The 16,051-nt window shown below is 37.8% G+C and overlaps 1 protein-coding gene across 10 annotated transcripts in view; it reads left to right on the top strand.

The window, feature by feature from the left end:
- KIAA1958 overlaps positions 1-16,051 on the top strand; it is a 225,388-nt gene that overhangs the window by 35,347 nt on the left and 173,990 nt on the right. The window contains exon 1 of one of the 10 annotated variants that reach the window (XM_082469155.1): positions 1,267-7,483. The exons of the other annotated variants lie outside the window; for them this stretch is intronic. The gene's annotated coding sequence lies outside the window, so the exon portion shown is untranslated. Of the gene's footprint in view, positions 1-1,266; positions 7,484-16,051 lie in introns of those variants that run through there. 10 annotated transcript variants of the gene reach the window in all.

The raw sequence follows: 16,051 nt of genomic DNA, 5'->3' as shown, positions 1-16,051 counted from the left end.
GAAGGGGGACAAAAAGAAAAGGTACACACTGATGGTGGTGGTGTGAATGGATAGAACTACTTTGGAAAACTAACAATATCTACTAAAACTTATCATATATACCCTATTACTCAGCAGTCAGTCAGTATATTTTTCTTCAGAAAGGCTATGTTAGATACTAGAAGGAACACAAGAGGTTCCTGCGGGGTGCTGATAATGTCCTGCTTATTGATTAGAATGCTAGTCACACGTGTTCAGTTTGTAAAAACCTATCAACTGTACACACGATACATTCACTTTTGTATGTATATTATACTTCACAGGGGTTCGGAACATGCCACCCCCAAAAATATGCCACTTTGGCATACTGATTATTTTGAGCTATTAGCATTTGAGAATCACAAATGCAGAAAGGGCTCTCTGACCTCCCTCTTTTTACCTAAAAGCAGGTCATATAGTTTCCCATGAGAAAGGTGCCCTCTTTATACAGGAAAAGAAGAACATTCTTATCACTGGTAACTGCAAGTCAACGCCAAAATGGATCTAAACAAACAAACCTGCTAAAATAACCTTTACCGTCCATTAATTTCCCCCATTTATTTCTTAGTCACTGTCTGAGAATTTACAGCCCCAAGCTAAAACTCCTTTGTCTTGTGTCTTCTCTACAAATTTATCATTTCTTTGTTTAAAATATGTATAAGCTCTCAATCCTAACTGCTTCTCTGGGTCTTCATTTTCCTTATGAAGACTCCTGTGTGCACATAAAAAATATTAACCAAATTTTTGTATGCTTTTCTCCTGTTAATCTGTCTTATGTCAGTTTAACTCTTAGACCCAGCCACAGAATCTAGGAGGGTAGAAGGAAGTTTTTCCTCCGCTACAACTTCTAAGTTTAAAACAAACAAACAAATAAAAACCCCCACTAGGTACCCATCAGCAATAAATATGAGAAGAAGTTCCTCCCCTCCTTTCCTCTCATCAGCAATGGGGCATTATCTCATTTTATGTTTTTGCTAATTTGATAGACTTTTTTTTAAAGTATTGAGATTCACATATAACTTTATGTTTAATTATCACTGAGGCTGAACATTTCTCTTGTTCTTCATTTTATCTATAAAACTGGAGTTTTATTATATTTTTGTAAATCATGAAAGTGAAACAACAATACAATGCCATAAAGACCTCAGTTCTTTGTCTACCATATTGTTGCAAATATTTTCTCCAGACTCTTGCCTTCCTTCTTAATATACTTTTTAAAAACAAAGTTTTCATATAGCCAAATTATTATATTTTTGTAAATCATGAAAGTGAAACAACAATACAATGCCATAAAGACCTCAGTTCTTTGTCTATCATATTGTTGCAAATATTTTCTCCAGACTGTTGCCTTCCTTCTTAATTTACTTTTTAAAAACAAAGTTTTCATATAGCCAAATTGCCTGACCTTTTCACCTACGTACCTCTTTCTCAAAAACATATTAAACTGTATTCTTTCATTTTTAACAAAAATATTGTTTCTTATTACATAATGTGTAGGGATATCCTTATTTCTCAGGCCATTATGCTCTTAAAAAGACAAATAAAATATCTAGTTGGATGATGAATGGGAAGGCATCAACAAAAAAGGTATTAAGGCAAATCTATAGAATAAGTTTTGACTCCCAAAATAATCTTTAATAAGAAAAGCCCTAAAATTCTAAGGCAATTACTTTATTAATGGAAAGTTCAGATTTTATGCCTTATCAGTGTATAAACACATCATTAAACAAAAGCGAAGTATACAGGAAACATCCTTTGTGTAAGACTTTAGTTTGTCAGAGAGAAGCCAGCCAGTTAATCAACAATGTAAGAATATATTATTACATATCAAGAATATATTCATACACCAAATATATTCATAACAAAATACATTCATTGTCATACTGTTATTTATGAGTATACAGTTTTCATTGAATACATTCATATATATTAAATATACTCAAAAAGAAAATATTTGTAAGATGACTATACTATTCATATGATCCTTACCTTTAAAAAAGAGAACATTCCAAAAAAAAAAAAAAAAGAGAACATTCCCTAAAACACTTCAGCTAAAACTTCACAGAAATCTTCAAAGGCTGATTTTTTTTTCTTTTTAAATTTTTAATTTTGAGCTAATTTTCGACTCAGAAAATTTGCAAAAATAGGGCAGAATTTCCACACCCCCCTCACCCAACTTCCTCTAATATTAACTTACATAATCATAGTAAAATTATCAAAATTGGGAAATTAACATTGGCACAATACTATTAACTAAACTATAGACCTTATTAGAATTTCAACAGTTTTCCACTCATGTCCCTTTTCTGATCCACCAGCTTACCTAGGATCCCACATTGCATTTAGTTGTTATTCCTCTTTCATTCCTTCTATAATCTGTAACAGTTTTTTAGTCTTTCCTTGTCTTTCACGATTTTGACACTTCTGAAGAGTGTTGATCAGTTGTTTTGAAAAATGAACCTCAGTTTGGACTTGTCTAATGTTTTCTCATTATAGAAGTGAGGTTATGCCTTTTTGACAAAATTGCCACAGAAATGAGGTTCTGTCCTTAGTGCATCTTACTGGTGATAACCTCGATCACTTGGGTAGGTGGTGTCTGCCGAATTGTTCCATTGTAAAGTTACTATCCCTCCCTTTATAATTAACAAATATCTTGGAAGACATATTTTGAAACGATGTAAATCATTTTTCTCTTCTGAATTTTGACCACTAGTTCTAGCATCCACGGTGGATTCTGTTTGCAACAGTTGTTTGCGGTGTTGGCCTGTTGATGTCTGTTTCTTCTGTGCCTTCTACATTTGCTAATTGTAGAATATTATATTGTGTCTACTGTAAGGTAGAGCTAGAGACATAATCTTGATGAAATATATTATTCCTTAATCAAGTCTTTATTTGAGAGCAGTAGCTCTTTCCAAAATATGATATATTTATCTCCTTAGACCTCTGTTGGTTTCCTATTTGTGCTCACAGAAAACTTGGAAAAATAGTACAGGTTTCCATACACCCCCCCCAGCCAACTTCCCCTAATATTAACATGTCACATGTTACATGTTATTAACATTAACGCGTTATCAAAAGTAGGAAATTACCTAGCTTATTTGGAGGCTATTAAAACAATTAGGCAAGAGATAATGGTGGTTTGGGTCACCTGGATAATTGGGGCGATGATGAGAAGTGGTTGGGTTCTGGATATATTTGAAGGTAGCATGAACAGGATTTGTGAAAGGATTGGATGTGGAGTGAGAGAGGAGAGGAGGAGTACAGGATGGCTCCAAGGTTTTTTTTTTTAACATCTTTATTGGAGTATAATTGCTTTACAGTGTTGTGTTAGTGTCTGCTGTATAACAAAGTCAGTCAGCTATATGCATATGTATATCCCCATATCCCCTCCCTCTGTGTCTCCCTCTCACCTCCTTATCCCACCCCTCTAGGTGGTTGCAAAGCACCAGGCTGATCTCCCTATGCTATGCAGCTGCTTCCCACTAGCTATCTATTTTACATTCAGTACTATATATATGTCAATGCTACTCTTTCACTTCATCCCACCTTACCCTTACCCTGCCCAGTGTCTGCAAGTCCATTCTCTACATCTGTCTCTTTATTCCTGTCCTGCCCCTAGGTTCATGAGAACGTTTTTTTGTTTTTTTTTTAGATTCCATATATGTGTGTTAGCATACGGTATTTGTTTTTCTCTTTCTGACTTACTTCACTCTGTATGACAGACTCTAGGTCCATCCACCTCACTACAAATAACTCAGTTTCGTTTGTTTTTATGGATGAGTAATATTCCATTGTGTATATGTGTCACATCTTCTTTATCCATTCATCTGTCGATGGACACTTAGGGTGCTTCCATGTCTGGGCTATTGTAAAGAGTACTGCAGTGAACATTGTGCTACATGACTCTTTTTGAATTATGGTTTTCTCAGGGTGTATGCCCAGTGGTGGGATTGCTGGGTCGTATGGTAGTTCTATTTTTAGTTTTGTAAGGAACCTCCATATTGTTCTCCATAGTGGCTGTATCAATTTACATTCCCACGAACAGTGAAAGAGGGTTCCCTTTTCTCCAAATCCTCTCCAGCATTTATTGTTCGGAGATTTTTTAATGATGGCCGTTCTGACCCGTGTGAGGTGATAATCTCATTGTAGTTTTGATTTGCATCTCTCTAATGATTACTGATGTTGAGCATCCTTTCATATGTTTGTTGGCATTCTGTATATTTTCTTTGGAGAAATGTCTACTTAGGTCTTCTGCCCATTTTTGGATTGGGTTGTTAGTTTTTTGGATATTGAGCTTCATGAGCTGCTTGTATATTTTGGAGATTAATCCTTTGTCAGTTGCTTCGTTTGCAAATATTTTCTCCCATTCTGAGGGTTGTCTTTTCGTCTTGTTTATGGTTTCCTTTGCTGTGCAAAAGCTTTTAAGTTTCAATAGGTTCCATGTGTTTATTTTTATCTCCATTTCTCTAGGAAGTGGGTCAAAAAGGATCTTGCTGTGATTTATGTCATAGAGTGTTCTGCCTATGTTTTTCTCTAAGAGTTTTATAGTGTCTGGCCTTACATTTAGGTCTTTAGTCCATTTTGAGTTTATTTTTGTGTATGGTGTTAGGAAGTGTTCTAATTTCATTCTTCTACATGTAGCTGTACAGTTTTCCCAGCACCACTTACTGAAGAGGCTGTCTTTTCTCCATTGTATATTCTTGCCTCCTTTATCAAAAATAAGGTAACCATATGTGTGTGGGTTTATCTCTGGGCTTTCTATTCTGTTCCATTGATCTATATTTCTGTTTTTGTGCCAGTACCATACTGTCTTGATTACTGTAGCTTTGTAGTATAGTCTGAAGTCCAGGAGCCTGATGCCTCCAGCTCCATTTTTCTTTCTCAAGATTGCTTTGGCTATTCAGGGTCCTTTGTGTTTCCATACAAATTGTAAAATTTTTTGTTCTATTTTTGTGAAAAATGCCATTGGTAGTTGGATAGGGATTGCACTGAATATGTAGATTGCTTTGGGTAGTATAGTCATTTTCACAGTGTTGATTCTTCCAATCTGAGAACATGGTATATCTCTCCATCTGTTTGTATCGTCTATAATTTCTTTCATCAGTGTCTTAGTTTTCTGCATACAGGTCTTTTGTCTCCTTAGGTAGGTTTAATCCCTAGGTATTTTATTCTTTTTGCTGCAGTGGTAAATGGGAGTGTTTCCTTAATTTCTCTTTCAGATTTTTCATCATTAGTGTATAGGAATGCAAGAGATTTCTATGCATTAATTTTGTATCCTGCTACTCTACCAAATTCATTGATTACCTCTAGTAGTTTTCTGGTAGCATCTTTAGGATTCTCTATGTATACTATCATGTCATCTGCAAACAGTGACAGCTTTACTTTTTCTTTTCCGATTTGGATTCCTTTTATTTCTTTTTCTTCTCTGATTGTCATGGCTAAAACTTCTAAAACTATGTTGAATTACAGTGGTGCGAGTGGGCAACCTTGTCTTCTTCCTGATCTTAGAGGAAATGGTTTCAGTTTTTCACCATTGAGAACGATGTTGGCTGTGGGTTTGTCATATATGACCTTTATTATGTTGAGGTAGGTTCCCTCTCTGCCTACTTTCTGGAGAGTTTTTATCATAAATGGGTGTTGAATTTTGTCAAAAGCTTTTTCTGCATCTATTGAGATTATCATATGGTTTTTATCCTTCAATTTGTTAATATGGTATTTGTTAATATGTATCACATATCACAGTTTGTTAATATGTATCACATTGATTGATTTGCGTATATTAAAGAATCCTTGCATTCCTGGGATAAACCCTACTAGATCATGGTGTATGATCCTTTTAATGTGCTGTTGGATTCTGTTTGCTAGTATTTTACTGAGGATTTTTGCATCTATGTTCATCAGTGATGTTGGCCTGTAGTTTTCTTTCTTTGTGACATCTTTGTCTGGTTTTGGTATCAGGGTGATGGTGGCCTCATAGAATGAGTTTGGGAGTGTTCCTCCCTCTGCTATATTATGGAAGAGTTTGAGAAGGATAGGTGTTAGCTCTTCTCTAAATGTTTGATAGAATTCACGTGTGAAGCCGTCTGGTCCTGGGCTTTTGTTTGTTGGAAAATTTTAAATCACAGTTTCAATTTCAGTGCTTGTGACTGGTCTGTTCATATTTTCTACTTCTTCCAGGTTCAGTTTCGTAAGGTTGTGCTATATTTTCTAAGAATTTGTCATTTCTTCCAGGTTGTCCATTTAATTGGCATATAGTTGCTTGTAGTAATCTCTCATGATCCTTTGCATTTCTGCAGTGTCTGTTGTTACTTCTCCTTTTTAATTTCTAATTCTGTTGATTTGAGTCTTCTCCCGTTTTTTTCTTGATGAGTCTGGCTAATGGTTTATCAATTTTGTTTATCTTCTCAAAGAACCAGCTTTTAGTTTTATTTATCTTTGCTATTGTTTCCTTCATTTCTTTTTCATTTATTTCTGATCTGATCTTTACGATTTCTTTCCGTCTGCTAACTTTGGGGTTTTTTTTTTCTTCTTTCTCTAATTGCTTTAGTTGTAAGGTTAAGTTGTTTATTTGAGATGTTTCTTGTTTCTTGAGGTAGGATTGTATTACTGTAAACTTCCCTCTTAGAACTGCTTTTGCTGCACCCCATAGGTTTTGGGTCGTCGTGTTTGTCATTTGTTTCTAGGTATTTTTTGGTTTCCTCTTTGATTTCTTCAGTGATCTCTTGGTTATTGAGTAACATAGTGTTTAGCCTCCATGTGTTTGTACTTTTTACAGTTTTTTTTTGTGTAATTGGTATCTAGTCTTATAGCTTTGTGGTCGGAAAAGATACTTGATACGATTTCAATTTTCTTAAATTTACTGCGGCTCGATTTGTGACCCAAAATATGATCTATCCTGGAGAATGTTCCATGAGCACTTGAGAAGAAAGTGTATTCTCTTGTTTTTGGATGTAATGTCTTGTAATTATCAATTAAGTGCATCTTGTTTAATGTGTCATTTAAAGCTTGTTTCCTTATTTATTTTCATTTTGAATGACCTGTCCATTGGTGAAAGTGGGGTGTTAACGTCCCCTACTATTATTGTGTTACTGTCAATTTCTCCTTTATGGTTGTTAGCATTTGCCTTATGTATTGAGGAGCTCCTATGTTGGGTGCATAAATATTTACAATTGTTATGTCTTCTTCTTGGATTGATCCCTTCATCAATATGTAGTGTCCTTCTTTGTCTCTTGTAATGGTCTTTATTTTAAAGTCTGTTTTGTCTGATATGAGAATTGCTACTCCAGCTTTCTTTTGATTTGCATTTGCATGGAATATCTTTTTCTGTCTCCTCACTTTCAGTCTGTATGTGTCCCTAGGTCTGAAGAGGGTCTCTTTTCGACGGCATATATATGGGTCTTGTTTTTGTATCCATTCAGCAAGTCTCTGTCCTTTGGTTGGAGCATTTGATCCATTTACATTTAAGGTAATTATCGATATGTATGTTCCTATTACCATTTTCTTAATTGTTTGGGGTTTGTTATTGTAGGTCTTTTCCTTTGCTTGTGTTTCCCACTTAGAGAAGTTCCTTTAGCATTTGTTGTAAAGCTGGTTTGGTGGTGCTGAATTCACTTACCTTTTGCCTGTCTGTAAAGGTTTTAATTTCTCCATCGAATCTGAATGAGATCCTTGCTGGGTAGAGTAATCTTGATTGTAGGATTTTCCCTTCATCACTTTAAATATGTCCTGCCACTCCCTTCTGGCTTGCAGAGTTTCTGCTGAAAGATCAGCTGTTAACATTATGGGGTTTCCCTTGTGTATAATTTGTTGCTTTTCCCTTGCTGCTTTTAATATTTTTTCTTTGTATTTAATTTTTGATAGTTTGATTAATATGCGTCTTGGCGTGTTTATCCTTGGATTTATCCTGTATGGGACTCTCTGTACTTCCTGGACTTGATTATTTCCTTTCCCATGTTAGGGAAGTTTTCAACTATAATCTCTTCAGATATTTTCCCAGACCCTTTCTTTTTCTCTTCTTCTTCTGGGACCCCTATAATTCGAATATTCGTGCATTTAATGTTGTCTCAGAGGTCTCTGAGACTGTCCTCAATTCTTCATTCTTTTTTCTTTGTTCTGCTCTGAGGCAGTTATTTCCACTGTTTCATCTTCCAGGTCGCTTATCCGTTCTTCTGCCTCAATTATTCTGCTATTGATTCCTTCTAGAGAATTTTTAATTTCATTTATTGTGTTGTTCATCATTGTTTGTTTGCTCTTTAGTTCTTCTCGGTCCTTGTTAAACGTTTCTTGTATTTTCTCCATTGTATTTCCAAGATTTTGGATCATCTTTACTATCATTTTTCTGAATTCTTTTTCAGGTAAATTTCCTATTTCCTCTTCATTTGTTTGGTCTGGTGGGTTTTTACCTTGCTCCTTCATCTGTTGCATATTTCTCTGTCTTCTCATTTTGTTTAACTTACTGTGTTTGGGGTCTCTCCTTTTCGCAGGCGACAGGTTCGTAGCTCCCATTGTTTTTTGTGTCTGCCCTCAGTGGGTGAGTTTGGTTCAGTGGTTTATGTAGGCTTCCTTGGTGGAGGGGACTGGTTCCTGTTTTCTGGTGGGTGGGGCTGGATCTTGTCTTTCTGATGTGCAGGGCCGCTTCCAGTGGTGTGTTTTGGGGTGTCTGTGAACTTAGTATGATTTTAGGTGGCCTCTGTGTTAATGGATGCGGTTGTGTTCCTGCCTTGCTAGTTGTTTGGCATGGGGCATCCAGCACTGGAGCTTGCTGGCCGTTGGGTGGAGCTGGGTCTTAGTGTTGAGACCGAGATCTCTGGGAAACCTCTCGCCAGTTGATATTATGTGGGGCCAGGAGGTCTCTGGTGGTCCAGTGTCCAGGATTTGACTCTCCCAACTTGGAGGCTCAGGCCTGACACCAGGCCGGGACACCAAGACCCTGTCAGCCCCACAGCTCAGAAGAAAAGGAAGAAAAAAAAATTAAAAGAAAAATCAAATAAAAAAGTAAATAAATTTAAAAAAGAGAGCAACCAAACCAATAAACAAATCCACCAATGATAACAAGCACCAAAAACTAAACTAAGGTAAACATAAAAATCAGAAACAAACCAGTCACAGACAACAAACCCCAAGTCTACAGTTGCTTCCAAAATCCACCACCTCAGTTTTGGGAGTATTCTTTGTCTGTTCACGTATTCCACAGATGCAGGGTTCATCAAGTCGATTGTGGGGATTTAATCTGCTGCGCCTGAGGCTGCATGGAGAAACTTCCCTTTCTCTTCTTTGTTCGCACAGCTCCTGGTGTTCAGCTTTGGTTTTGATCCCGCCTCAGCATGTAGGTTGCCCTCAAGTTCCCAGCCCAGACAGGAGGGGGTTAAAGTAGCAGCTGATTAGGGCTCTCTTGCTCTCTCAGGCTGGGGAGAGGGAATGGTATGGTAGTCGTAATTGGAATGCTGGGCGAGCCTGTGGCGGCAGAGGCCAGCATGACATTGCAACAGCCTGAGGCGTGCCGTGTGTTTTCCTGGGGAAGTTGTCCCTGGATCTCCGGACTCTGGCAGTGGCAGGCTGCACAGGCTCCCCGGGTGGGTGGGTGGGTATTGACCTGTGCTTGTACACAGGATTCTTGGTGGCAGCGGCAGCAGTGTTAGTGTTTCATGCCTGTCTCTGAAGTCCGAGCTGATAGCCGTGGCTTGCGCCCATCTCTGGAGCTCGCTTAGGCAGTGCTCTGCCTTCTGTGGGCACATGGGGAAGGAATCCCCTCTCCTCGCGCACCCCGAAACAATGGTCTCTTGCCTCTTAGGCAGTTCCATACTTTTTCCCGGACTGCCTCCTGGCTAGCTGTGGCGCACTAGCCCCCTTCAGGCTGTGTTCACACCGCCAACCCCAGTCCTCTCCCTGGGATCTGAACTCCGAAGCTGGAGCCTCAGCTCCCAGTCCCCAGCCGCCCTGGTGGGTGAGCAGACAAGCCTTTTGGGCTGGTGAGTGCTGGTCGGCACCGATCCTCTGTGCGGGAATCTCTCCACTTTGCCCTCTGCACCCCTGTTGCTGCACTCTCCTCTGTGGCTCTGAAGCTTCCCCCCACCACCACCCCGTCTCCGCCAGTGAAGGGCCTACCTAGTGTGTGGAGACCTTTCCTCCTTCACAGCTCCCTCCCACTGGTGCAGGTCCCGTCCCTATTCTTTTGTCTCCGTTTTTTCTTTTTTCTTTTGCCCTACCCAGGTATGTGGGAATTTTCCTGCCTTTTGGGAAGTCTGAGATCTTCTGCCAGCGTTCAGTAGGTGTTCTGTAGGAGTTGTTCCACATGCAGATGTATTTTTGATGTATTTGTGGGGAGGAAGGTGATCTTCACATCTTACTCCTCCGCCATCTTGAAGGTCCCCCCCTTAATTGTATTCTTTACCAATTGATTTAACCATGTTTGGACCTCAGTCTTCTTGAAGAGACTTTCCATGTGTTTTATTTTCCCAGATTCCCTCCATAAAGGGTTATAACACAAATAAGTATGTAAGACTTATTTAATACATGTTGACTCTTTAACTGGTGTGTCAGAGATGATTTCATCAATGAAGGTATTTGGTCAGGTGTTCTACATACTGAATAAGCAGAGAACATCTTACTGTGCTGGCTCTGAATTGACATTTGACACATTTCCTTTTCTCCTTTACTCTGATTTCTCATCATTCACCCATTGCCCATTCTCTCAGGACCATAAACTCTAGAAGTACATTCTGTCCTGGAATTCACAGCAGTTGACCTCCCTGTAAGCAAAGAAATCTTGAGAAAATGAGCATTTCCTGTGGTTTTCATGTATTCATAATGGTGTGTTCCCTGTAATGGTGAAGTAGACTGATTCTGGCTGGGGACCACTGGTGGTCTGTTCATGGCCTGAATTATTTGGGTGTTCCTAATGATGCCGTTACTCTTGCTTTATTGGTGTTTATTGGTATAGTTATTCATATATAAAAGTAATTTTGCCAAGTACCTATTATATGAAGGGGAATTGATTATATGTACTTCTTTTTTATGTAATTTTTTAGTCCTCATAGGTTTCCACAATTTTGCTTCCTCTGAATGAGAGAAGCCACATTGTGTCCTTGATTATTGTTGCTCTTTTGCAGACTTATTTCATTGCATAGTCAAAATAAGAACAAATAGACCCTCAACTTACTCAACCTGGGTGACCACAGAAGAGAAGGAATTCAGGGGCTGTAATTAAGGGCCTTGGAAGTGGGAGAAGTTGGAAAGCTCCCTTTATGTTTTTTATTTGGCATATCCCCATGGATGAATTCTCCCAGTGCCATCCTAATCTTTGACTGTCAGGGGTGTTGGTGTCCGTATTTATCTAAGTTTCTCTACAGAGTTTAAGAAAAGGAATCCCCTTTGTACATCTCTGGGAGATGCTAAACAGGTTGAAGTTACTGCTTCTAAAAGCTTGGGAGGTGTTTGTGATAAAGTCATTCAGGCACTAACACGTTTACATAGCCCACATTTTCATCTCAACTTTTAAATAGACCGTATTTTCTAGGCATTAAGACACTCTCCTGCTTCAGTATCTTTACACTTAGTGTTCTCTTTGCCTGGAATTTTCCCCTCACTCAGCTTCATGACTTGCTCCTTCATATTTCTCAATTCTCAGCTTAAGAGTCAGTTTTTCAGAAAGACCTTACTGGACCGTCCTAATTTAGTCTCCTATATAATTCCCTATCATATAGAACCTTGTTTAAGTTCTTTTCCAGCATTTACCACATCTGTGATTATTTAGCATGCCGTTATTTTATCTTAAGCTTCTTCTCTGATTGACCTTCAGGTTTCTGTATCCACATACCTGTTGGACATTCATGCATTTATTTATTCCTGAATATTTATTGAATGTCCACTGAGTGCCAGATGCTAAGATGACAGACAGTCCTGGCCTCTGCCATATTTGTGAAGCCACCTACTTGCTAACATTAATTTGTAACTCTGAAATTAGTACTTGCAGCACTTTTGTAGTCATTCACAGACATGCACAGAGTAGCGAAAAATTAGAATTGATGCACACATTCCCAGCTGAGGTTGAACAAGGCAATGTTTGGCCTTCTTATTTCAGCTCTCATACTATAAACAAGTCTCCTTTTCATGGTCTATTTGGTGCCACGTTTTTTGCATGTTTGTGCTTTTTTTGGTCCTTTCACTGTTTATGGCCCCAAAGCGTAGTGCCAGAGTGCTGTCTAGTGTTCTTGAGCACAAGAAGCTGTGATGTGTCTTACAGAGAAAATACTTGTTAGATAAGCTTTGTTCAGGCATGAGTTATAGCACTGTTGGCCATGAGTTCAGTGTTCATGAATCAACACTATACAGTGTAGTGAATAGGTATCTTTAAACAGAAACACAGATAAAACAAGATTATGTGTTGATCAGTTGGTGAAAATTTTTTGACCAGAGGCTCACAGGAACCTAACCCTATATTTCCTCTGGGAGTTCAGTATTCACTAATTCAGTGTTCACAGTGACTTTACAGAACATAACTACTGCAGATAATAAGAATCAACTGTACTTGCAAATTATCTTAAGTGCAAAGAAGGAAACAGGTTGCTGTGATGGAGAGTAATTGGTAGTGATAAGACAGAGACCTTCTTTTTAGTTTGGGCCTCTTCGGAAGTAACATTTAAGTGGAGATCCATGGAACACATAGGACAAAGAACATATCAGCCATAAACAATGGCTGTAAAATAGGAAGGAGCCTGATATATTTAAGGAATTGAAAGAAAAGCATTATAGCTGGAGGAGGGTAGCACAGGATGAAGTTGGAGAAGAAAGCAGGAACTCGATTATATTGCCTTTTGGAGACCACACTAAGGAGTTTAGTTTTGGAATATGTACTGTGAAGGCATGGGAAGGTTTTAATTGGGGGAGCGAGATGATATGCTTTATGTTTTAAAAAGATAATTATGTCTGCTGTGTGGGGAATGGATTAAAGAGGGCAAGGGGTGAAATGGAGAAATGAGTTCAGAGGCATCACCATCCATATTCAGTAATTGCCATATCTGCCTTTATTACCTCCTAAATAGTTCTCAGCTCTATCCCCTCCCCACTGTTGCACTTCACCATCTTTGCCTGATCTGCTCCCACAGCTTTGTAACTGATCACAATCTGCCTAAACCCTGTCTACTGTGTGTCCAGAGAGATGCCATCTATTGAAGCCACCCATCTTACCATGCCACTGCCCTCCTTAACACCCTCCAGTGACTCCCTAGACGTCTTGACAGTCTGGTGCCTCTTTGCCTTTCAAGCACCATCCAACACTATGCTTTGTACCTATAGACAGGATTTTTCTCTGTCTCCCCACACATCAGTTGTTTTGGGCCTGCTTGACTTCCTTTGCTTATGAATCCTTCACCACCTACCATCTCATGCAGGGTTAGAAGCCCTTGGTATGCGCTCCTATGGTACCCAAAGCAAGAACCTTATACTTAATCATTTTCTGTCATTATCATCTATGTATCATCCAGGTCCTTAACTTTCTTCCTCAGAGTTAGACTGTGAATTTCATATATTTTATTTGTTTTTGAATCCCCAACATCCATCACAGTTTTTAGATTATAGTAAAGATATAATAAATGTTTGTTGAACGGACCCATTAATGTTAATGTTTTCTAATTTCTTGGCCAGTATTAGGTGATACTTTACTTTTATACCATATCCTTTTTATAGAAATAAAACCAGTGTCACACAACATAAATGTTCATTTATTCATTCCAAAAATGTTTATCGAGTCCCTGGAGGTGTTCTAACAATGGAGTATAGAGTAGTGACCAAAACAAAGTCCCTGCTGTCTTGGAACTTAGATGTGTGTATGACCTATCTATAACTGTATGTCTATTTTGACTTCTTTCTCTCTGTCTCTCTGCACACACACACACACACACACACACACCGTTGACCCTTGAGCAACACGTGTTTGAACTGCACGGGTCCACTTATACTCATGTATTTTCCAATAGTAAACACTATAGTACTACATGGCCTTTTGGCCTGCAGTTGGTTGGATCTGTGGACATGGAGGAACCATGGATATGGAGGGCTAACTATAAATTATATGTGGATTAGCTACCATATTGTTCAAGGGTCAGTGGTGTGTGTGTGTGTATGTGTTTGTATGTGTATGTATATGTATATATGCACATGTATCTGTATATGCACTTTTAATTCTGAATAGTTTTCAATTTACAGAAAAGCAGTGAAGATAGTACAAGGAGTTTTCATATGCCCCATATCCAGTTTCCCTTATTATTAACATCTTACATTAGTAGGGTACATTTGTTACAATTAATGAACCAATACTGATAAATTACTATTAACTAAAGTCCATTCTTTATTCAGAATACTTAGTTTTTTCCTAATGTCCTTTTTCTGTCCAGGATCGCATTCATGACCTCATTACATTTAGGAATCATGCCCTTTTAGGCTCCTCTGAGCTGTGACCGTTTTTCAGACTCTTTGTTTTTGATGACCTTGACAGTTTTCAGGAGTAATGTAGAGTGGAGAATGCCCCTCAATTTGGGTTTGTCCAATATTTTTCTCATGATTAGATGGGGATTATGGGTTCTTGGGGAGAAGACTACAGTGGTAAAGTGCCATTTTCATCACTTCATATTAATGGTACATGCTATCAACATGCATTATCACTGTTGAGGCCTTGATCACTTGTCTGAGGTAGTGTTTGTCAGGTTTTTACAGGCTAAAGTACTCCCCCCTACCCCTACCACCGTACTTTTATTTTTTGGAAGGAAGTCTCTGTGTGGATTCCACATTTAAGGGGTGGGGAGTAATGCTCCACCTTCTTGAGGGGGCAGTATTTACATAAATTATTCTGAATTCTTCTATACAGTAGACTTGTCTCTACTCTCCCATTTATTTTTTTAGGCAATCATTTATTTATATCAGTATGGACTCATGGATATTTATTTTATATTTTGGTTTATAATCCAATACTACATTATTTATTTTGTTGCTCACGTTTTTCTACTTTTCTACTTTTGGCCATTTGGAGCTCTTCTGTGTTCCTTTGGCATACTCCCATACATTTGTTTTTTGAGCACTTCCTTATTTTCTGATACTATAAGGATACTCAAGTATCTTTTTTTTGAAATTTTAAATAATTTCCCCTCAATGATTTCATATAGAGTTTGAAAATAATTTGATGTGCTTATGAATTCGAGATTATTATTAAGTAGATAAAACATTTTTCAATATTGGTTTTATTTTTTGTGATGATTTATAAAGCTACTTTTCAAAGATGAAAATATATATGAGTATGAGTTTTCTCAAAATATATTATGTTTATGATCAGTTTTATGCTTTCAATTTGTTCAGATATAATTTTTTGCTTTGCACATCATATTAGAGAATTTTTACATTTCTCTGGGCTTCAACGATGTTTATGGTTGCCAGTAGCTGAGCAGATATCATTATGCTGGAAGTGTTTCAGTGATTATATATGCTGAGTGGTAAGCTTGCTTAGTCTAAAAAAAGGACTCCATAATATTTGGCTTTTGGTTATAATTACCAGTCATGGTTGCCAGAAATTAAGTTTAGCTTTTAGAAGCCTGGAATTCTTCATATGTTTATCTCTAACTAAATATTTCAGAGACTGTTATGAAACTGTCAGTAATTCCATTATGTATTATATGTTCAGCATATTCTTGAGTTACAGCTGATGGAATAACGAATGACGTGATTGTACAACAACATGAGAAATGCTTAAGATAACAGGATGTAAATAGTAATATTTAGTTTGATTACAACTTTGTTTAAAAGGAATCTGACTGACCCCAAATGCGAATGAAAGACTAGAAGGAAAATACCAAAATGTTAATATTAGTGAATGCCTATTAGGTAGTGTGACACAGCTTTGCTGTTATTTTCCAATTTTAAAAAATTGGCATGTGTTACTTGTTTAATGAGGAAATGAAGGCACTTTTAAAATTTAGGAAAAAACACATTTTACAAGGATTTCTATTGGGTGATAATTTGTTTGCTCCATTCTAGATATTGAAAGTTA

Source organism: Balaenoptera physalus (genome assembly GCF_965194825.1).
Source record: "Balaenoptera physalus genome assembly, chromosome: 7".
Classification (NCBI taxonomy): domain Eukaryota; kingdom Metazoa; phylum Chordata; class Mammalia; order Artiodactyla; family Balaenopteridae; genus Balaenoptera; species Balaenoptera physalus.
The sequence above is the reverse complement of the archived record's forward strand: the minus strand, read 5'-3'. Positions and strand labels throughout refer to the sequence as shown.